Source organism: Chiloscyllium plagiosum, unplaced genomic scaffold (genome assembly GCF_037043375.1).
Source record: "Chiloscyllium plagiosum isolate Xiang-an unplaced genomic scaffold, Cpla_swu_hap1 HiC_scaffold_17, whole genome shotgun sequence".
Classification (NCBI taxonomy): domain Eukaryota; kingdom Metazoa; phylum Chordata; class Chondrichthyes; order Orectolobiformes; family Hemiscylliidae; genus Chiloscyllium; species Chiloscyllium plagiosum.
In genome coordinates, this window is record NW_028270155.1 from 30,475,459 (window position 1) to 30,498,114 (window position 22,656).

General features: G+C 40.8%; 1 long non-coding RNA gene across 1 annotated transcript in view; it reads right to left on the bottom strand.

Annotated features, from left to right (window-relative positions):
* The window catches only part of LOC148147303 (uncharacterized), a 31,147-nt gene extending 13,106 nt beyond the window's left edge, over window positions 1–18,041 (bottom strand). The window contains exons 1-2 of the long non-coding RNA XR_015759934.1: window positions 18,000–18,041; window positions 13,350–13,462 (exon numbers count right to left, since the gene is read on the bottom strand). This is a non-coding gene — a long non-coding RNA (uncharacterized LOC148147303). The remainder of the gene's footprint in view (window positions 1–13,349; window positions 13,463–17,999) is intronic.
* Window positions 18,042–22,656: the final 4,615 nt, after the last annotated feature.

Here is a 22,656-nt window from a genome sequence, read left to right on the forward strand (position 1 = left end):
TGTTGCAGCTGTACAAGACATTGGCAAAGCTACATTTGGAGCACTGTGTATAAGAAGGATGTCATTAAATTGGAATGGGTGTAAAAAAGATTTACAAGGATGCTACCAAAACTGGTGGGTTTGAGTTAAACAGAAAGAAAACAGAAAACTGACCCATTGGTCCAACTTGTCTGCACTGACCATACATCCCAATTTGACCCAGTCCCATTTGCCAGCATTTGGCCCATATTCTTCTAAACCCTTCTTATTCATATACTCATCCAAATGCCTTTTCAATGTTGTAATAGTACACACCTGCACCACTTCCTCTGTCAACCCGTTCCATACACACATCATCCTTTGTGTGAAAAAGTTACCTCTCAGGTGTTTTTTAAATCTTTCCCTGATCATCTTAAACCTATGCCCTTTTATTTTCAACTCTCCTATTTTGGGAAAAAGATCTTGGCTATTTACCCTATCCCTGCCCCTCATGACTTTATAAACCTCTTGTAAGGTCACTGCTCAGTGTCTGATGCTCCAGCCTAATTAGTCTCTCCCTATAATTCAAACCCTTCAATCCTGAATCTTCCTTGTAAATCCTTTCTGGACCCTTTTAGGTTTAACAATATCCTTCCCTATAGAAGGAGGATAACTGTGAGGTGTGGATGTGAGAAGCAGGCTGAAGGTGAGGGTTAGTTTTTCTGATACTACATAATTTGATTTGACTTATTATAGTCAGGTGTCCCTAAGTACAGTGAAAAGCTTTGTTTTTGCTAACAGTAGACAGGTCATAGCAAACACAGATCATAGGGTGCTGAGACAGACTGAGGCATACAGGTTACACTGCACAGGAAGTGTGCAAAGCAAGATCAGCATGAACAACTTTAACATTATTTGAAGTTAGAGGGTCTATTCAGCAATCAAAAACGGCAGAGAAGAAGCTGGTTTTGAACATGTGTGTTCAAGCTTCTGTATCTTCTGCCTGATGGAAGAGGTTGTATTACCGGTGTGGGAGGGATCTTTGATGTTTCTTCAGCCAAGAGACGTGTAAAATGGAGTCCATGAATGGGAGATTGGCTTCCATAATGGTCTGTGCTATACATAAAATGTTCTGTAGTTTCTTCCGGTCCTGGGCAGAGCAGGCCATGATGCTTTCTATGGTGCATCTGGAAAAGTTGGCGAGGGTCCTTATGAGCAATCTGAATTTCCTTAGCTTCCTGAGGAAGATGAGGCTTGTTTTGCCTTCTTGACCATCACATCTATGTGGGAAGTCCCAGGACTGGTTGTCAGTTATCGTCACTCCTAGGAACGACGCTCTCAACCCTCTCAACCCTCTCAACCTCAGCCCTGTTGATATAGATAGGGATATGTTCTCTTGCTTTCTTTCTGAAGTCAATGATCAATTATTTTGTTTTGCCAATATTGAGGGAGAGGTTGTTATCATTGCACCACGACACCAAGCCCTCTATTTCCTTTCTGTATCCTGAATATATTCTGATATATGTATCCATATATCAGTCACTATCTGGAAGGGAAATGGGTGGAGCTGAAAGGTGTGTTGATTGAGGAATGCCATGTAGGAGATTTCTGGGCAAACCAGAGAGTGGAATTTCAAAGTGTCACACCATTCAGTTGTTTTGTCCATCTGGTGTCGTGGCTCCTTGGCACACTGTCCTCAGGTTGGAGAGAGCACACTCCTGTTGCTCCTCACATTCTACTGCAGAATCACCAGGTAAGTCTGCAAGACCAGGAATTAGCCCTCGCAGGTCTTCTCTTCATTCCTATTGTTGCAAAAGCCTACATTTGAGTTTTACTAACTCATACTGTGATCCATTTAATTAGAATCCTTCCTTTGACAGAATGGAGGTGTCATCCCATTTTGTCCTCCCTGATCAATCAAGAAATCTAGATTGGGTTTACTGTAGTGGTGAGCAATTGCTGGGCACTGTGCAGTGAGTTGGGTTCCTGACTCAAAAATCGCCATTGCTGTTTCAGCAGGAACTATGATGGTAAATTCCACCCAGTTTCTCTTCCTCTAGTCTATCAAATTCCTTGATTATTTTTAGATACCTTGATCAGATTGCCTACTAAACCATTTAAATTCAAAAGAATATTAGCTCCTTTTATTAATCTCACCCTCCCTGTTGAACTCTTTCTATCCTGGTTCATTCTGGTAAATCATTGGCCAATATTTCTTTCAAGAGGGGCAGTATTCCAGATAGTGTCTGACCCAGATTTTGTACATTGGAAAGAATGATTCCTCACTCCTAATTCCAAACCTCTTAAGACAAAGACTAGTATTCTTTTGTACCTCTGTTCCTGCACATTTAAATTGTCTTGCTCCTCCAATCTTTCACCTTCAGTGGTTCCTTCGGTCCCATCTTTGTTAGATTAGATTCCCTACAGTGTGGAAACAGGCCCTTTGGCCCTACCAGTCCCACCGACCCTCCGAAGAGTAACCCACCCAGACCCATTTCCCTCTGACTAATGCACCTAACACTAGGGCAATTTAGCATGGCCAATTCACCTGACCTGCACATCTTTGGACTGTGGGAGGAAACCGGAAACCACACAGACACAGGGAGAATATGCAAACTCCACACAGACAGTCATCCGAGGCTGGAATTTAATCTGGGACCCTGGTGCTATGAGGAAACAGTGCTAACCACTGAGCCACCGTGCCGCCTCACATCTCAGAGGAGCAGGAGAATCAACTTTTCAGGCCAGAGCCCTTCATTAGGATTCCATCATGATGGTCCGAAACATCGATTCTCCTGCTCCTCAGCTGCTGCCTGACCTGCTGTCCTTTTCCAGCAACACACTCTCGACTCTGATCTCCAGCATCTGCAGACCTCACTTTCTCCCATCTTTGTTGTGTCGAGGATCAACTTTGGAGGTGTTTTTGCAGACTTCTGCATGGTATCCTGGGACATCTCACAGCTTGCACCAGATGGGCCTCATAAATCTATGGATTAGCTGAAAGGAGGCATAGGACCCATTTTGAGGAAAAATAAATCTCTTTGTGCTTAGATGGGACAGCATTAATCACAGGGGGTTTGATTTATCATTGAACTGACACCTAAAAGATATGAACAAACGATTTTTAAAGAGAAATCGATTGCTTTTCAGCCAGTTTGGGCTTTCTTTTAGTGCTGCTCTAACTTCAATCTCCATCATGCATTGGGTGCCTCTGCTGCATTAGATCAGTTGCTGAACCCCCAGAGTATTCAAATTAAACCACTCTGTGAATATGAATGAGGTTACCAGAAAGGAACAATACTACAAGGAATAGTCATTGCCTATGGCATTTCCAATCCTTTGGAAGTACCTGTGAGATCCTGCCATATGAAATAAAAGAATTCATTAAATCTTCCAAGTAATTTGCCTAACTGAAGTTACTAAATTATACAGCATGTACTTTATCATTCAAATTTTTAATCATGATAATATTTTTTAAAAATTGAGTACAAGTTTCTGGATAATTAACTTTTTGTACAAAAGATGCTTTTGAATTAACGGGAGTAAACTTTATAAAGTATTTTGGAAGAAGCATGGGTTTTTTATTCAATAAATTAATGAGTTTCCTCTAAAGACCTGGCATTGAATTGAGTGAAGATTGAAAGGTTCTTGGTTTACTGGTTGTATGCATTCTCTGTGGAATTACATCACGGAGTCTTGGCTTAATCATCTATTTTCACAGTATAATATTATCCTTGACTTGGCAATAATAAACAATAAGGGGCAAATTTGTAAGTCTGTGCTAAGTTTAATTGTGGGTCAGTGTTTCGGAGCTGCAGTCACATCAGAATGGTGTATCTTTTGAGCACTGCTTCCTGCTGGGAGGACGTGATTGGGAATCTCACTCCAATGGCTGGTAAAGATATTTGGCATGGGAACTGAAAACCAAAAAGACACAGAAATAATGTAGGAGGAAGCTACTTTGATTATGGTGTGAAGATATGTTTTTGGCCAAAATTTGAGAGAACATCTTTTGTACTTAACTCATGGTGCACCTCAAGTAGGAAGAGCTTTTTGTTTGCAACAGATTTCAAAAGTGAAAGGAACAGTCTTCTTTCCTGAGCACTGTCACTCTTAAAATAATTATGATAAAATTTGAAAAAAAGCAGAAATGATCTGCAACTCCAATATTTACTTTATTTTAAGAAGTGAAGCTACAAAGAAAATATAGAGATTTTCCTTCAACATTTTGATATTTGGATTACATGGAAGTTTCAAATATAAATATGTTAACCAAATCCCAATATGAGCTGTGCCTTTCCTAAACAATGTTTTGCAGTGTTTTTCTCTCATCTGGTAATTGAAAACCTTTCAGACTCCATGTCCGTCCCCCAACTTCCCTGACTCATGAGTAGCGCAGCCACGTCTGAAAGCTGCTCATTGTTTCAATTATACTCTGTTGGGTTCCTAAAGGAAACAGATTTACTCAGCCTGCAAACTTTTACTGAGATCAGAAAGATTTTACAGGTAAGATTTCTTTCTAAAATTTTCATTAGTTATAAATAAAACAATATTCTGTTTTTTGTGATTCAGACCCTCCAAAAATCCTATTTGCTTACTGTTGTTTGTGTTGATACAGTACTGCAAAACCAACATTTCACTGAGCTCTGCTCCCAAAGAACTGAAAAAAGTATTTACTAAGTTAATACAATGCTTCAATTTACATAAAGCTGCTGTAAGAAATGTCCGAACGTCTTCCATGTCAGCATGCAAACAGAAATACTATATATCAAAGTAAATTATTTTCCCCTGAGTGTTCTGAAGCAAGATAAACATGATTTGCTCTCATTTCTTGTCAATGTTTAATTCTAGTATCCTGTTACTACACGTTGATGATAGTAATGGTACTACTACTTTCTCTTCTGTAAAAGATACTTCTCACCCATTTATAATCTAATGAACCCAGATAGATTTGAAGTGGGGCATTTTCCAAGCTAAAATTTCCCAAAGCAGGAATAAGAAATGACTGTAAACCATAATTTCAAATAATGCTTTTTCATAAGTCTAACCTAATAGATATGCAATAAGCAGGATTCTTTCGGCCTGCTTGTAATAGCAAGATACATTCCTTTGGTTAAAAAAATGCCTGATGCATCAAATGTGCAATATTAAGTTTGCCTGGCTTGTTATAAAATATTCTATACATGTCTGCCTCCACACTGAAGATCCAAATACCAGATGTGAAGCTTGAGAAATTATCTGCTGGAGAATAGGTTCAGAGGATTTTGGTTGCCAATTTGCTTTGTTTGCAGAGGACAAGCAATTAATTCCGCAATTCCCTGACTTAACTGGTTGAGTGGACTCTGGTGTGTACCTGTACTGTGTTCAAGAGAAATAGGTGCACTTGCACATTCTGTAGTGAGCTGGGCTGCCTATGATGGTAGATGATTAGATTAGATTAGATTCCCTACAGTGTGGAAACAGGCTCTTTGGCTCAACAAGTTCACACCGGCCCTCTGAAAAGTACCCAGATCCATTCCCCTACATTTACTCCTGACTAATGCACCTAACACTATGGGCAATTAAGCATGGTCAATTCACCTGCACATCTTTGGATTGTGGGAAGAAACCAGAGCACCCGGAAGAAACCCACGCAGACATGGGGAGAATCTGCAAACTCCACACAGCCAGTCACCCGAGGTTGGAATCAAACCCAGGCCCCTGATGCTGTGAGGCAGCAGTGCTAACCACTGAGCCACCATGGGAGCATTTGGTAATTGTGAGGATTCAATTCTGTGTTTTTTTATTACATGCAAAGTATGGAATGACTATCGCCTTTAATCAGTCTAATTTGGGAAGCAAAGTTAAAAGGATAAAAATGAGGTCACTTGATGTTTAATTGGATAACAAAATAGCCACACAGCTTTCAGACACTGGAACTGAGCTTGTAACCTAATGCCATCTGGCAGGTCCCCATGAATTCCAAGCTGTTATAGATAATATAATAACTGATATGATTTGGAGAAGCCAGGATGATTAGACCTATACTGGAGATGGCATTTGTCCTGCTCGGCACCAGACAAGATCCTCTTTGTTTAAAATGGAAAACACCATCTTCTCAAGAGCAACTAGGGATGGACAATAAATACTGATTTTCCCATCCCAAGATAAATTTCTGAAATTGTAACAGGACGCTCCCAAAAGGTCTTAAACTAGAAATACTGTACAGCTTATCAGCTTATGTCTGGCAATACCTCCTAATAATCAAGGAGATCTATGCTCTTGCCATTTTGCACCTAGGTTTTCTGCACTTAAGGACATAATATCTACCATTATGGAGAGAGATAGACATTGGATTAAGTCATTCTGACATACAGCACAGAAACAGACTCTTTGGCCCAACTCGTCCAGGCATCCTTGACTGAACTAGTCCCATTTGCCTGCATTTGGTCCATATCTCTCTAAATCTTTCCTATTCATGTACCTGCCCAAATATCTTTTAAGTGTCATAATTGTACCCATCTCTACCAATTCCACTAGTAGCTCATTCCACACACTCACACTTTCCACTGTGTGAAAAGGTTGCCCCTCAGGTCCCTTTTAAATATTTACCCTCTCACCTTAAATCTATGCCTTCTCTACCCTTGGAAAAAGACCTTGGCTTTTCACCTTACCTATGCCCCTCATTATTTCATAAACCTCGATAAGGTCATCCTTCAGTCTCTAATGCTGCAGGAAAAGATATTCCAGCATATCCCAACATCCTTGTAATTTTTTTCTGTACCCTTTCTAGTTTAACAACAGCTTTCTTATATCAGCATGACCAGAATTGCACACAGGACATATGTACCTGCACTCTGAGGTCTCTGTTCAACAACACTCTCTAGAGCCCTCCCAACTGTACAAGTTCTGCCTTGGTTTGTTTTACAAAAATACAACACCTCTCATTTACCTAAATTGAACTTCATTTGCTACTTCTCAGCCCATTGTCCCATTTGATCAAGAACTCTTAGATAATCTTCACAATTGACTTTACCTCCAATTCTGGTGTCATTTGCAAACTTACTAACCATAACTTCAATGTTCTCATCAAATTCCTTGATATAAATAATGAACAACAATGGAACAAGAACTGATCCTTGAGTTTAAAAAAATCATACAACCAGGTACTAGTCCAACAGGTTTACTTGGAAGTATAAGCTTTCGGAGCGCAGCTCCTTCATCAGGGAGCTAGTGCAGTAGGATCATAGGACACAGAGTTTATAGCAAAAGAGCATAGTGTCATACAACTGATGTATGACACAAACAAACCTAGAATGCTTTTAAATCTTTCATCTTTTAGAATGACTTGCAGGTTTTGATTCATTAATATGTAAATCCCAGAACTTCTATCAAGTCACATTCCCGAGATGAATAAAAACCTGCAATCCATTCTAAAGGATGAAAGACTTAATTACAATCTAGGTTTATTCAATATATCCCATCAGTTGTATGACACTATGATCTTTTACTATAAATTCTGTGTCCTATGATCCTGCTCCACTAGCTACCTGATGAAGGTGCAGTGCTTTGAAAGCTGGTACTTCCAAATAAACCTGTTGGACTATACTCTGGTGTTGTGTGAACTTTTAACGTTGTCCACCCCAGTCAACACCTGCACCTCCACATCATGATTCTTGAAGCTGAATGTCTCTATAATGCTATGACTGTATAAGATTATTCACTGATCCAAATAAATTTTGTCATTAGTAATTTCTATGTAAGTTTTCCTTATCCTACCGTGACTTTGACAGATCAGTGGAAAGACAGAATCATATGACTGCATAGGTTTCTGTCAAATTACACCAAAGCCATAGGGGGAAAATGGGAGAACTTCCCAGATTTTTATTCCCCAGGTCTTTTATCTGTGCTGTCACATGCATTTCCACAATTATTTTGAAGATGTGCCAAATAAAGTTTGGTTGGTGAACTCCATATTTAACTGGTTAAACTGCTTCAGTGAGACCAAGAGAACTTCAAAGCAAATTCCACAAAATATCTTCCACAATACAGTTTGAACATTGAAGGATACTTTATGTGGCTATATCTACACCTCAAAGACAGTAGCAATCAAGAACACACTCTGCACTATTTTCTGCAGGATAATTATGGGTGGGCAATAAATGCTGGCCTAGCCAGTGGCACCCACATCTCAAGAATACAGTGATTGGACCAGCATCCAGAGATTCATATCCCACCATCACAAGCTGAAAATTAAGTTCAGTAATAATATGTGGGCTGGCACTAGAAACTGACCAAGACAGCTGTTGGCTTGCTATAAAAAGAACACTAACTTCTTGATCTGGTCTATACGTGAATCCAGCCACACTCTGTCTATTTGGTTGTTATTGCTCTAAATTCTTCTGGGATTGGACAATAAGTGTTGCTTTGCAACCACCCTTCTCCCTCATACCATTCAAGCAAATGTTTCCAGCACCCCCTCACTTTGATGCCTTTGCATCCTTCTGAAAGATTTTTCCTCACATTTAATGAAGTGCTCTAGTGTTGGTCTAACTAACATTTTATAAAGGCCTAGGGTAGAATTTTTCCCTTTGCAACTTATCCCTCTACTATTATCAATATGTCTCATTTTTAAATGATAATCATGCCCGCCCCTTCGAAGGCATTTGTAGAAAACCACCCAGGGAGTGACAAGTTGGTCATTAAGGGGCATTATTGCTCAATAATGGCCTTATTAATATGTGGCTTCCTATCTGATCATCTGCTGTGGGGAAACATGTCATTGTGAATTCTTGACATGGACTATGGACCAGAGGGTGAACCATGGTCTGTCCATCAGGTCCATGCAAAAAAACTAGGAAAAGGGGCCTTTTGCCATGAGAAGGAGATGAGGATATGTAGTTGTCTGATTGCAGCATGGGGTAAAAGGGAATCACAACTGTGAATGGGGCAACTACATTTGTAAAAAATAAAAGCATAATATCATAGATGTTGGAAATCTGAAATAAACAAATAGAATGCTTGAGAAACGCAACAGGTCTGGCAGCACCTGTGGACAAAGAAACAACTGTTTGTAAGGGGATATGACAATGCATGGCCAGGAATGGGGTTCGCCCATGGTCAGAGGCACCATGGCTTCAAGTGTTGGACGGTGAATGACCACATCTGACATGGTCACCTCATATACCAGTGGTTGCGGAACAAAGGTGGGCAGGAGCAGGGTTGGTTGGAGATGGAGGAAGCTGCAAAGCCTATAGAGATCACAGATATAGCTATCAGGACGGGAATCTGGATGTTCAGAGATATGTCAAGTGGAGGCAGTAAACCATTGCCCAAAGTGAGCTCGCTGTTGCCTTCCAGTGAGCTGAAAGTCAAACATACACAATGGAAATGAAAATGCCCAGAGGGTGGACTAAGTGTTAGAATCTGGATTAGTGGTGCTGGAAGAGCACAGTAGTTCAGGCAGCATCCGAGGAGCAGTAAAACATTTCAACTCCCCCTCCCACTCTGCCGAGGACATGGAGGTCCTGGGCCTCCTTCACCGCCGCTCCATCACCAACAGACACCTGGAGGAAGAACGCCTCATCTTCCACCTCGGAACACTTCAACCCCAGGGCATCAATGTGGACTTCAACAGTAACCTCATTTCCCCTTCCCCCACCTCACACCAGTTCCAAACTTCCAGCTCAGCACTGTCCCCATGACTTGTCCTACCTGCCTATCTTCTTTTCCACCTATCTGCTCCACCCTCCCCCCGACCTATCACCTTCATCCCCTCCCCCATTCATCTATTGTACTCTATGCTACTTTCTCTCCACCCCCACCCTCCTCTCACTTATCTCTCCACGTTTCAGGCTCTCTGCCTGTATTCCTGATGAAGGGCTTTTGCCCGAAACGTCAATTTTACTGCTCCTCGGATGCTGCCTGAACTGCTGTGCTCTTCCAGCACCACTAATCCAGAATCTGGTTTCCAGCATCTGCAGTCATAGATTCTAACACTTAGGTAAAAACAATGAGAGAAGGAGTTGCTGGATCATGAACGACAACAACATTACACATAGAACCATGCAGTGTATTGGACACAGACCTGTCGGCTCTCTAATCCTTGGCCATCCTAATGCATTGCTGCCTGTTTGCTGTACACTTCCACACCTCAGACATCGCTTGCCCATGCCAGTACTTTTGCACAGAGGCCAGGGAATGAATAGAGATGAGGGACCAAGAGAAGAAATAGTGCCAGCAGAACCCATATGTTTTATACATCTTGCTTCCAGATGTTGCAGCAGGCTCTCAGCACAGACATCAAATCCTGGTACTTCCTGTCCTGAGACGGAGCACGGAGACAGGCCTCTGAGTGCCAGGAACCTGGGCTGTTTCTCCCTCCGCCAGCTGCAGTGCTCTCACAGTGAGGTGCTTACCAGCTTGTGCTCCCAAACCTTCTCCACCTAATGTTCCCGCTGAGGTCTTTTTGTCACCGTTTATTATGTTTCTGACTCATTTACTCACATTCTATATTCCCCTTTATGAACTTTTAAAAAAGCTCTTTCCTGAGATGTGGATGTCACTGGGTAATGGCAGCATTTGTTGCCCACCCCTAATTGCTCCTGAAATGAGTGGCTTGCCACTACATTTACAAGGGCATTTAAGAGCCAATCACAGTGCTGTCAGTCTGTAAACACACATTCACCAGACATTGCACTATTCAATTACTGTCCTGCCGACCAGTTTAAATTCCAGTCTGACTCAACTAGAGTCCTTTTCCAGTCATTGATTTTATCCCTCCTCCAGTTAAGTAACTTTATGCTTAATTGTATTTTGCCCCTTCCTTAATTATTCTGACTCTGATGTTGTTGCGATCACTATTTGCCAATTGATGCATCACTGAAAAATGCTCCACTTGCTCCACCACGTTTTGTAGATTTAGTATTGCTTCCTTCTGTAGTTCAATAGAATACCATGATAATTAGAAATGATGTCATTAGTAGTGTCAGGCCAAGATTAACCTGCATCTGAGAATATAGAGTGTCACATACGTTTTCTCCTTCTCTCAAATGTACAGTGTTGTGTTCAACAAAACCTGCTCATGTGCATTTACCTGAGTACAGACCTGAACCTACTACATATATGACAGTAGTTCACAGGCTCAGGACATCCAGGCAATGGTCCAGAATGCTGTGGGGGATTAAAATCGGAAACACACCTGATGAAGAAAATGGGAACACATCTAACAGTCTGCAGCAGGACGTGAAAAGAATTTTCTGAGAAAGGCCGACAAGAAACCTGGAGAGAAGCTCCTTATATGAAAGAGAGAAAAGGGCAACTTTGTAATAGGTGCAAAGAGAAATGTGCCCAGGCAGTCAGGCAGCCATTCTCAGGGAACAACCCACCAGGAGGGAGAGACCTCCAAACTCCGTGCACCAATGGGAAAGACCTGCAGTGCAGCAGAGCACTGGGACAAGTTGGCCAGACAAGGGCTGTGTGGGAAAGGCTGCAGAAGGGTGATGGTCTCCAGAGAAATCTACAGGATACTCAGAAGAGAGGGAAAAACAAACTCTGCACCAGTATAGAATGAGGTAAACTTGAAAATTAGTCCAATGTGTAAGTGTGAGTAGAGGGTCAGTTAACTCAGATGTTGGACAGCTGGTTTGTGATGCAGAATGATACCAACATAGTAGATACCATTACAAAAATTGCTGAGGGTTACCATGGTGGACCCTCCTTCTCAATCTCTACTATCAGCTGAGGTATGGTGACCCTCAGGGTAAACAACCATCAGCTGTCTCTCTCTCTCTCTCTCGTGGGAGAGTGGGACTATAGTGACTTTACCTTTCAAATGAGGGAAGAATGCAGATACACATGGAGGTGGGAAATGAAAAGACACACAGAAGGTCTGACAAGAGAAAATGCATAAAGAAAGACAGCACAGTTGTTGCTATTAAAGGAACCAGGCCATGTTTCCCAGGAAAGAGCAATGTCAGAACAGGATCACAAACACAGCATATTAGGATCAGATAACAATACTTATCCAGTATCCAGAGAGTGCAGAATGGTGAAGAATTTCTGGAACCCAGCTTTAACAGACCAATGACAGGATTCTGGCTGTTATCATTACACTGACCCACAAGACAAATTCTGGCTTGCTGGCATCATGATTAATGCCAAGGAAACTGAGTTTTTTTTTAGTTGCAGTATTTTATGACCATGGATGAGAATCTCAAAGGACTGTGAATGTTTTTAGGGTTTAACTCTAAAAATGCATTTTTGATAGAGGACTGCTATAGAGATATTACAACTGCAGGTTGTAAAATAGGAACAGGAGCTGGCCATTCCGCACCTTCAGTCTTGCTGTGCCATTCAAAACAGTCACCGTTGAACTGACATTCCTCATATTCACTTTCCTGCATTTCAACTGAAAGGCTGTAGTTCTGTAAACTACAGTCTCAATCAGTTTTAAAATCTAAGCTTTATGAAGCTAACTGTCAACGTCAGCACTACCTGTAATCTCCTCTGTTATGCTAGCGATGTTCAACTCTGCTGTTTGTGCGTAAACCAGAGACTGATGTGTACATCTTCTTTTCCTACTCTCATCCTTTTAAACTGACCTCTGATTTTGATTTTGTGTGTATGGTGTGTTGTGTTACTAAACTTCCCATGTTTGGTAAAACTCACTGTGGACAAGAAAGCCTGGTTATTTTGTTTCTTTTTAAAACATGAGTTCATTTGGATGTGGAAAAAAGGTATCCACAAAGGAAGAGATCCTTTTTACATTACCCTGTTTGTAATCAGCCGATTGGAGTAAAGAACAGGACCCACTTCATCCTTCCCCATCTAGGAGCTTAATAGTTTGGAGACCCCCAGTCTGGAACTGTAATGAATTGGGGAAACTTGCCTAGCGTCTGGTTATAACAAATATTTGTTCTTTTGTCTTCCAAATTGTGGCTGAAGCATGAGATTCTTAAATTATCCAATAGTCATCTTCATTGTCAAGGATCTATTCCAGTAAAAATACAAAGACAGATGACTGCTACTTTTCACTGTAATGCAAATAAGATCACTGATACTGTGTCATGCATCATTATCTGTTATTAAAATAAAATCATCTTATAGAGATGAGGTGAAGAGTTGAGAATATGGTTTGAGACTGATGGCTTAGTCAGAAGAGACATTAAAGGATGGAATTAGAAGTAAGGATAAAAATGAAAGTGGTTAAATGTTAATGGTACAGAAAAAAAACTGGGAGTGAGGTGGATTTTGCTGAGTTTCTATGGAACTTAGAACCTGTTACACCAGTTATGTCAGTGAAAAACAGGAAGACAGAATTTGAACCCAAATGAGTGAGCTTCAAAGGAGTGTCCTCCCACCCTTTCTTGTTTAGAGTGTAATGATAACAAAAGTCTGTTGATTTTACTGACCTGAATGCTTGCTACATCCCTTCCTTCATCAGGTGGCAGCATGTTAATTTAAAAAGGTCTCTTGTACACACTCCAGGAAATCCTCCTTTTTTTGTTCTTTATGTCATTCCTACCTAAGTTGATTATAAGAAATTAAATCCCATATTATCACAATTCTGTAGATAGAGTCCATATCAACCAGATATTCTAAAATAATCTAATCCCAGCATTTGGCCCATATCCCTCTAAATGCTTCCTATTCATATACCTATCCGGATGCCCTTTAAATGTTGCAATTGTACTAGCCTCCACTACTTCCTCTGGCAGCTTATTCCGTACATGTATCACCCTCTGCGTGAAAAAGTTGAGGTCCCTTTTAAATCTTTCATCTCTCACCTTACATGTATACCCTCTAGTTTTGGACTTACCCACCTTTGTCTATTTACCCTATCCATGCCCTTAATGATTATATAAACCTCTATATGGTCACCCCGAAGCCTCCAATGCTCCTGGGAAAATAGCTTAAGCCTATTCAGCCTCTCCCTACAGCTCAAACCCACTAACCATGGCAACATCCTTGTAAATCTTTTCTGAACCCTTTTAAGTTTTACAACATCTTTATCATAGCAGGGACACCAGAAATGAATGCAGTATTCCAAAGTGGCCTAACCAATGCCCTGTACAGCTGCAATATGTTCCCCCAACTCTTATACCCGATGCACTGACCAATAAAGGAAAGCATACCAAATGTCTTCTTCACTATCCCATCTATCTGTGACTCTGCTTTCAACGAACTGTGAACCTACATCCCAAGATCTCTTTGTTTGGCATCACTCCCCAGGACCTTACCATTAAGTGTATAAGGCCTGCCCTGATTTGTCCTGCCAAAATGCAGCACCTCACATTTATCGAAATTAAACTCCATCTGCCATTCTTCAGCCCATTGGCCCATCTGATCAAGATCGTGTTGTACGCTGAGGTAACCTTCTTTGCTGTTCAATGCACCACTAATTTTGGTGTCTTCTGCAAACTTACCAACCATAGGGAAATTGAGAAACAAACTGGGAAATTGAGAAACAAACTTGTAAGGAGATCTCAGCTATCTGTAAGAATAATAGGGTAGTTATGGTAGGGGATTTTAACTCTCCAAACATTGAATGGGACTGCCATAGTGTTAAAGGTTTAGATGGAGATGAATTTCTTAACTGTGTACAAAACAATTTTCTGATTCAGTATGTGGATGTACCTACTAGAGAAGGTGCAAAACCTGACCTACTCTTGGGAAATAAGGCAGGGTAGGTGAGTGAGTGTCAGTGGGGGAGCACTTTGGGGCCAGTGACCATAATTCTATTAGATTTAAAATAATGATGGAAAAAGATAGACCAGATCTAAAAGTTGAAGTTCTAATTTGGAGAAAGGCCAATTTTGACGGTATTAGGCAAGAACTTTCAAAAGCTGATTGGAAGTAGATGTTCGCAGGTAAAGGGATGGCTAGAAAATGGAAAGCCTTCAGAAATGAGATAACAAGAATCCAGAGAAAGTATATTCCTGTTAGGGTGAAAGGAAAGGCTGGTAGGTATAGGGAATGTTGGATGACTAAAGAAATTGAGAGTTTGGTTAAGAAAAAGAAGGAAGCATATGTCAAGTATAGACAGGATAGATCGAATGAATCCTTAGAAGAGTATAAAGGAAGTAGGAGTATACTTAAGAGGGAAATCAGGAGGGCAAAACGGGGACATAAGATAGCTTTGGCAAGTAGAATTAAGGAGAATCCAAAGGGTTTTTACAAATATATTAAGGACAAAAGGGTAACTAGGGAGAGAATAGGGCCCCTCAAAGATCAGCAAGGCAGCCTTTGTGTGGAGCCACAGAAAATGGGGGTGATACTAAATGAATATTTTGCATCAGTATTTACTGTGGAAAAGGATATGGAAGTTTTGACTGTAGGGAAATAGATGGTGACATCTTGCAAAATGTCCAGAGGAGAAAGTGCTGGATATCTTGAAACGGTTAAAGGTGGATAAATCCCCAGACCGGATCAGGTGTACCTGAGAACTCTGTGGGAAACTAGAGAAATGATTGCTGGGCCTCTTGCTGAGATATTTGTATCATCAATAGTCACAGGTGAGGTGCCGGAAGACTGGAGGTTGGCAAACGTGGTGCCACTGTTTAAGAAGGGCAGTAAAGACAAGCCAGGGAACTATAGACTGGTGAGCCTGACTGGTTGGCAAGTTGTTGGAGGGAATCCTGAGGGACAGGATGTACATGTATTCGGAAAGGCAAGGACAGATTAGGGATAGTCAACATGGCTTTGTGCGTGGGAAATCATGTCTGACAAATGTGATTGAGTTTTTTTGAAGAAGTAACAAAGAAGATTGAAGAGGGCAGAGCAGTAGCTGTGATCTATATGGACTTCAGTAAGGCGTTCGACAAGGTTCCCCATGGGAGACTGATTAGCAAGGTTAGATCTCATGGAATACAGGGAGAACTAGCCATTTGGATACAGAACTGGCTCAAAGGTAGAAGACAGATGGTGGTGGTGGACGGTTATTTTTCAGACTGGAGGCCTGTGACCAGTGGAGTGCCACAAGGATCGGTGCTGCATCCTCTACTTTTTGTCATTTATATAAATGATTTGGATGCGGGCATAAGAGGTACAGTTAGTAAGTTTACAGATGACACCAAAATTGGAGGTGTAGTGGACAGCAAAGAGGGTTACCTCAGATTACAACAGGATCTGGACCAGATGGGCCAATGGGCTGAGAAGTGGCAGATGGAGTTTAATTCAAATTATTGCGAGGTGCTGCATTTTGGGAAAGCAAATCTTAGCAGGACTTATACACTTAATGGTAAGGTCCTAGGGAGTGTTGCTGAACAAAGAGACCTTGGAGTGCAGGTTCATAGCTCCTTGAAAGTGGAGTCGCAGGTAGATAAAATAGTGAAGAAGGCGTTTGGTATGCTTTCCTTTATTGGTCAGAGTATTGAGTACAGGAGTTGGGAGGTCATGTTTTAGATTAGATTTATTAGATTACTTACAGTGTGGAAAAAGGCCCTTCGGCCCAACAAGTCCACACCGACCCGCCGAAGCGCATACCCACCCATACCCCTACATTTACCCCTTACCTAACACTATGGGAAATTTAGCATGGCCAATTCACCTGACCTGCACATCTTTGAACTGTGGGAGGAAACTGGAGCACCCAGAGGAAACCCACGCAGACACGGGGAGAACGTGCAAACTCCACACAGTCAGTCGCCTGAGTCGGGAATTGAACCCGGGTCTCTAGTGCTGTGAGGCAGCAGTGCTAACCACTGTGCCACCGTGCCGCCCGTTGTGGCTGTACAGGACATTGGTTAGGCTACTGTTGGAATATTGCGTGCAATTCTGGTCTCCTTCCTATTGGAAATATGTTGTGAAACTTAAAAGAGTTCAGAAAAGATTTACAAGGATGTTGCCAGAGCTGGAGAATTTGAGCTATAGGGAGAGGCTGAACAGACTAGGGCTGTTTTCCCTGGAGGATCAGAGGCTGAGGGGTGAACATGTAGAGGTTTACAAAATCATGAGGGACATGGATAGGATAAATAGGCAAAGTCTTTTCCCTGGGGTTGGGGAGTCCAGAACTAGAGGGCATAGGTTTAGGGTGAGAGGGGAAAGATATAAAAGAGACCTAAGGGACAACATTTTCACGCAGAGGGTAGTACGTGTATGGAATGAGCTGCCAGAGGATGTGGTGGAAGCTGGTACAATTGCAACATTTAAGACGCATTTGGATGGGTATATAAATGGGAAGGGTTTGGAGGGATATGGGCCGGGTGCTAGCAGGTGGGACTAGATTGGGTTGGGATATCTGGTCGGCATGGACAGGTTGGACCAAAGGGTTTGTTTCCATGCTGTACATCTCTCTGACTTTATATCTCCTATATTCACGTCCAAGTCATTTATGTAAATAACCAAAAGCAGTGGACCCACTGCTGGTCACAGGCCTCCAGTTTGAAAAGCAACCCTCTCCCATCACCTTCTGTCTCCTACCTTTGAGCCAACTTTGTATCCAAATGGCTAGTTCTTCCTGTAGTCCATGTGACCTAACCTTGCTAACCAATCTAGCATGCAGAACCTTGAAAAACACCTTACATAAGTCCATCTAGACATGTCCATCACTCTGCCTTCATCAATCTGCTTTGTAACTCTTCAAAAACCTCAATCAAGTTAGCGAGACACGATTTCCCACACACAAAGCCATGTTGACTATCTCTAATCCGTCCTTGCTTTTCCAAACACATGTAAATGCTATCCCTCAGGATTCCTTGCAACAACTTACCCACCACTGATGTGAGGCGCACCAGTCTATCGTGTGTCTTTTCATAACTTGTTTGCAAATTTTCTCGCCTGCCTCTCTTCCACAATTTGAAAGACTGGTATACATCCATTAGTCAATAGTTGCTCTTTTATCCTCAGTTCCAACAAAATAGATTCTGACTTTGACTGTTTGCAATTACATCATCCCTTTTCTGTGCTATAATTTCTTCCACTAAAATTGCCAGCACCACTCTCTCACTTATCTCTCTTAAATTCCTTCTGGCCAGGTATGTTAATCCTCCCTTCCTTAAGCAAGATCTCTCTTATTAGCACTATATCATAATCACATATGGCAACTCTAGCAGTTCACCCACCTTATGTACCACGTGAATCACCAAACACATAATTGACTGCTTCACATTTCCTGTCCAATCTCTTCTGTTCCTGAACAATCTTTATACTATTTGTACCTGTTGTGTGTGCCAGGTTTCTCCACTCTAGTTTCATTTTTCCCTGCCATGTTAGTTTAAAGACTCCCCAGAGTACTCATTAACATTCCCACAAAGCATTGGTGGAGAAATCCAGTTTGAACAGATTCTTTCTGCCCTTTACCTTCAGGTTCTGACACCTCCCTCCTACAGTCATGCTTAGACTGTTTTATCTTCCTATTCCTGTACAAACGAGTACTTGTTGCACCATTAGCAATTCATAAATTTTGCGAGTCAGTTCAGAAATGCTTGTGAAATGCATATTGCAGAAGAAATGTGTTTGCATAACCCAGTTTTTAATGGTGCTATGCAGAATTATATAGATGGACAGTGCTGTGGGACACTATATGGACCACTCACAGAGTCACACAGCATAGAAACAGACCCTCCAATCCAAGTTGTCCATACCAACCAAATATCCCAATCTCACCTAGTCCTATTTGTCAACAATTGACCCATGTCCCTCTAAATCCTTCCTATTGATATAACTTTCCAGATGTTTTCTAAATGCTGAAATTGTACCAACCTCCACCACTTCCTCTGGGAGGTCATTCCATACATGCACCACCTTCTGCGTGATAATGTTGCCCCTTAGGTTCTTTTTAAATCTTTCCCCTCTCACCTTCAACCTATGTTGTCTAGTTTTAGACTACTGTATCCTAGAAAAAAGACCTTGGCTCTTCTATTCACCCTATCCATGCCCTTCATGATTTTATAAAGCTCTCCAACGCTTCAGGGAAAAAAGCCTAAGCCTATTCAGCCTCTCCCTGTTACACAAACTCTCTAATCCCACTAGATTTCTTCACAGAATTTTTTTCTATAGGTAAAATGGCTACTGTCCAATACCTCTAATTACTTATAATAACATGAGCAACTGTGTATAATGTATTTATTCAAACAATCTCATATTTTAAAAAATGCAAACTTTATTATTTGCCAGTCACTCAACACACATAATCCATAAATATACTTCTCATACATGACTGATAAACTTCTTTTTCATCAAGGTGATATCTTAATCTCAGCTCCATTTGTTTCCTTTGGGTGAGCAAGATTCCATTGTGGAGTCACAATATCACCTTTAGCAGCTACATTTTTCGGTCATCATCTAGAGTAATTTTACATAGGTCAACAAAGCTCATGATGTTGCATGTAGCACCACTGTCTAGCTGGTACTTCACAGTAGTTTGATACTCAGATTGCAGTAATGATTCCATCAGTCACAAGCCTGTTTTACCTTGAGACTTGATGGTGCCAATATGTTCCAGAGGGTAGAGTGAGAATTTTTGAATATCACTTTGAGAAGCACCTTTAACAGAGTTTCAGGCTGTGATTTTTGAGTTTCAGTCCTTTTTTCCAGCAAAACACATGTGTGCAATAAAGTCTAATTTCTTGTATTTAGAACATGCTTTCACCATCATGGACATTCTTCTTTTCTTTTATGTGGCACTCTCCACATTATTTACAGCATTATTTTGGTCTTGATTTTTTCTGCTCAGTCTCCTGTAAATTGTCCTTTCATGCGTCTAGAAGCATGGCATTCCAACCGGACCTCTATCAACAAACATATTGACTTGGATCCCATTTACCTCCCCCCACTGAGAAAAAGAACAGGAAATGACATCACCACAGGAAATGACATCACCAACCCAAGGAATGCTAAACACACAAATAAAGAGTGGGCCATACCACCAGTGCTTCACGGAGACTCATTGATGATGTTACCTAGTATGGTGGCGAAATGTCCGAAAACGAACCTTCCAGTTCAGCGAGCAAACTTACATCCAGAACCTCAACCTGGGCAACAAATCTTCTCAAAAATCGCTCACTTAATCTATTCAGTCACAAAAAACTCCCTTTGTGTCCAAAATAGGAGATACTAGAATATTTGAAGTCATAATGACAAATCCAGGTGTTTATTGAAGTTTTTAGATATTTTTAATCAAGGCTTAAGATTTTAAATTATTCTCTTATTTTCACAGCTGTTGACTCTCTTGCAGCAACCAAAATCCATTCAATTCTGCAATGACGCTTCTGAGGCAAGTTTAGTGAATAATGAATTGCAAATGCAAAGGTAATCATTGCTTATTGCGAACTCACAACTTAAACCTTAAGGGAATATTAGATTGCTTTTTCTCAGTGTAAAAAGCTATTTTTCCTGTACCTTCTGTATTGTTTGTCATTCTTGCAAAATTCACATTGCATTCTGTTTCTCTTCCAATCAGTTTTGATAAAAGGTCATTGACCTGAAACATTAACTCTTTTGTTTCTCCAGAGATACTGCCAATCATTTCGCATATTTCTATCATTTTCTGAACTTAATTTTCATTCCATTGTGTTTACATATCACTATTTAACAGATGACACCTGGCTCTACATTCCTAACATAGAAGTTCAAGGAAATCGCAGCTAGGGAAGGGAGGACTGGGGGGGGGGGGGGGGGCAGTGAAGGATAATTCATTGTTTGTGGGGTCAGGTAGATTACCCCTGTGTTTCCTGAGCCAATTTAGCTTCCTAATAGTTCATTGTACCAGCAGGTAAGCCATCGGTGACTTATTGACGAGAACACCCAAGTCCCTTTGTACATCTATACTGTCCAATCTCACACCATTTAAGAAACACTTTGCACATTTATTCTTCCTCCTAAGTTTCTTCACTTAATTGTGATGATTTTACTGCCTTCCTAACGGTTCTCGCCCAAAGTGTTCATAACGCAGCAAGTGACATACTCAGAAGCAGATTAAAATGGCATCAGTCCCTCACATTAGCATTTGGATTTGAATTATTATTTATCAATGAGGCTCCCATCCATTGCTAAAACTAATAATATTAAAATGAGAGTTGAGGGAACTTGAAACATTCTACTTTAGCATTCTTTGCTCATCTTCCACCAATCAGGAGGAGCTAAATTTACTGTGTGAGTTATAACATTCCAAAAGCTGCTACATCTGGCTTTTATCAACGTTTGTAACCTGTGATAATTCTTTTCTGAAGTGCAACTTTCCTTTTGCTTTGCATGTCAACCGTAAAACATATCTGTAAAGAAGATAAAGATAACATATCTTGAAACATAAAACTCTGTTTTTTCTGATAAAAATCAAGACTGTGATAGCTCTTTCATAAATCAATCCAGTTAGTCCCGCTCCTCAGCTCTTCCCCTTCTCCTTGCAACTGCTTCTTCCATGCGTATTTATAAATATCTTTTGGTGGTCACTCTTGAATCTAAATGCACCACGACAAATCAAACACCTCAATGTCTTTTACCCACATTATCCCTATAACCCTGTATACCATTGATTATCAAAAATTATTCAACTTCTACTTTAAATATACTCAAACATTGAGCTTCCACAGACCTCTGGGGTAGACAATTCCAAATATTTACCACTATCTGAGTAAAAAAAATCTTCTCACCTCATCATAAAAAGCACCTTCTTATGTTTAAATTGCACCCCTTGTTTTCTATCCTCCCCCATATTTTGTAGGTTTCAATAAGTTCACTTCTCATTCTTTGAAACTCCAGAGAATACAGGCCCAGTTTACCTAATGTCTCTTCATTGGATAGTTGCAGGAAAAGGTTTGATGAATATTTGCTGCATTTCCTATATGACTACATCCTTCCTGAAATAAGGAGACTAAAATTGTACATACTACTCCAAGATGCAGTCATCATGGTTACTTCATTACAGCTGTACTCAAATCCTCTTGCAATAAAGGCACTGATTAAAGGCTTTGAGGGTCCAAATATATTAGATTCATCAGCTTTCTTTCTCAATTTTATTAATCACATCCTCAAAAACCTCTTAGAAGATTTTGCACTCACAAATCTATATTGACTATGCTCAATTTTCATTTGAGTGTCACTTCTTTTATTATACATTCTAATATTTTCCTTACGACTAATATAAGGCTTGTTGGGTCTATTGTTCCTTGTTTATGCCCCTTGCTTCTTTCTTCAATAATGGGTGTCAATGACAAGCTTCCAACCGAGAGCAAACATTGAAATCATGGAATTTTGGAAGATGATTATCAATGTATCAACTATGTCTATAGCCATATTCTTCAACACGCTGGGATATAGACTATCAGGTCTTGAGGGCTGCAAAACAAAACTGGAAATTATAGACCCAATAAGCCTAACATCTGTGGTGGGTAAGTTACTTGAGAAGATCTGAGACACAAGATATACATGCATTTGGAAAGGCAGGGTTTCATTAGGAGCAGTCAGCACTACTTTGTGCATGGGAGATCATGCCTCACAAATTTGTTAGAGTTCTTTGATGAAGTGACCAGGAAGGTTGACGAGGGCAGGCCGATGGATGTAGTCGACATAGATTTCAGGAAGGTCTTTAATAAGCTTCCACATGGTAGGTTACTCTGAAAGGCTAGATCACATGGAATCCAGGGGGATCTGACAAATTGAATGCGCAACTGGCTTGATGGTAGGAAGCAGAGGGTAATAGTGGAAGAATGCTTGTCAGACCTGTGACTAGTGGAATACCACAGGGAATGGTGCTGGGCTCATTGCTGTTTGTTATCTGTA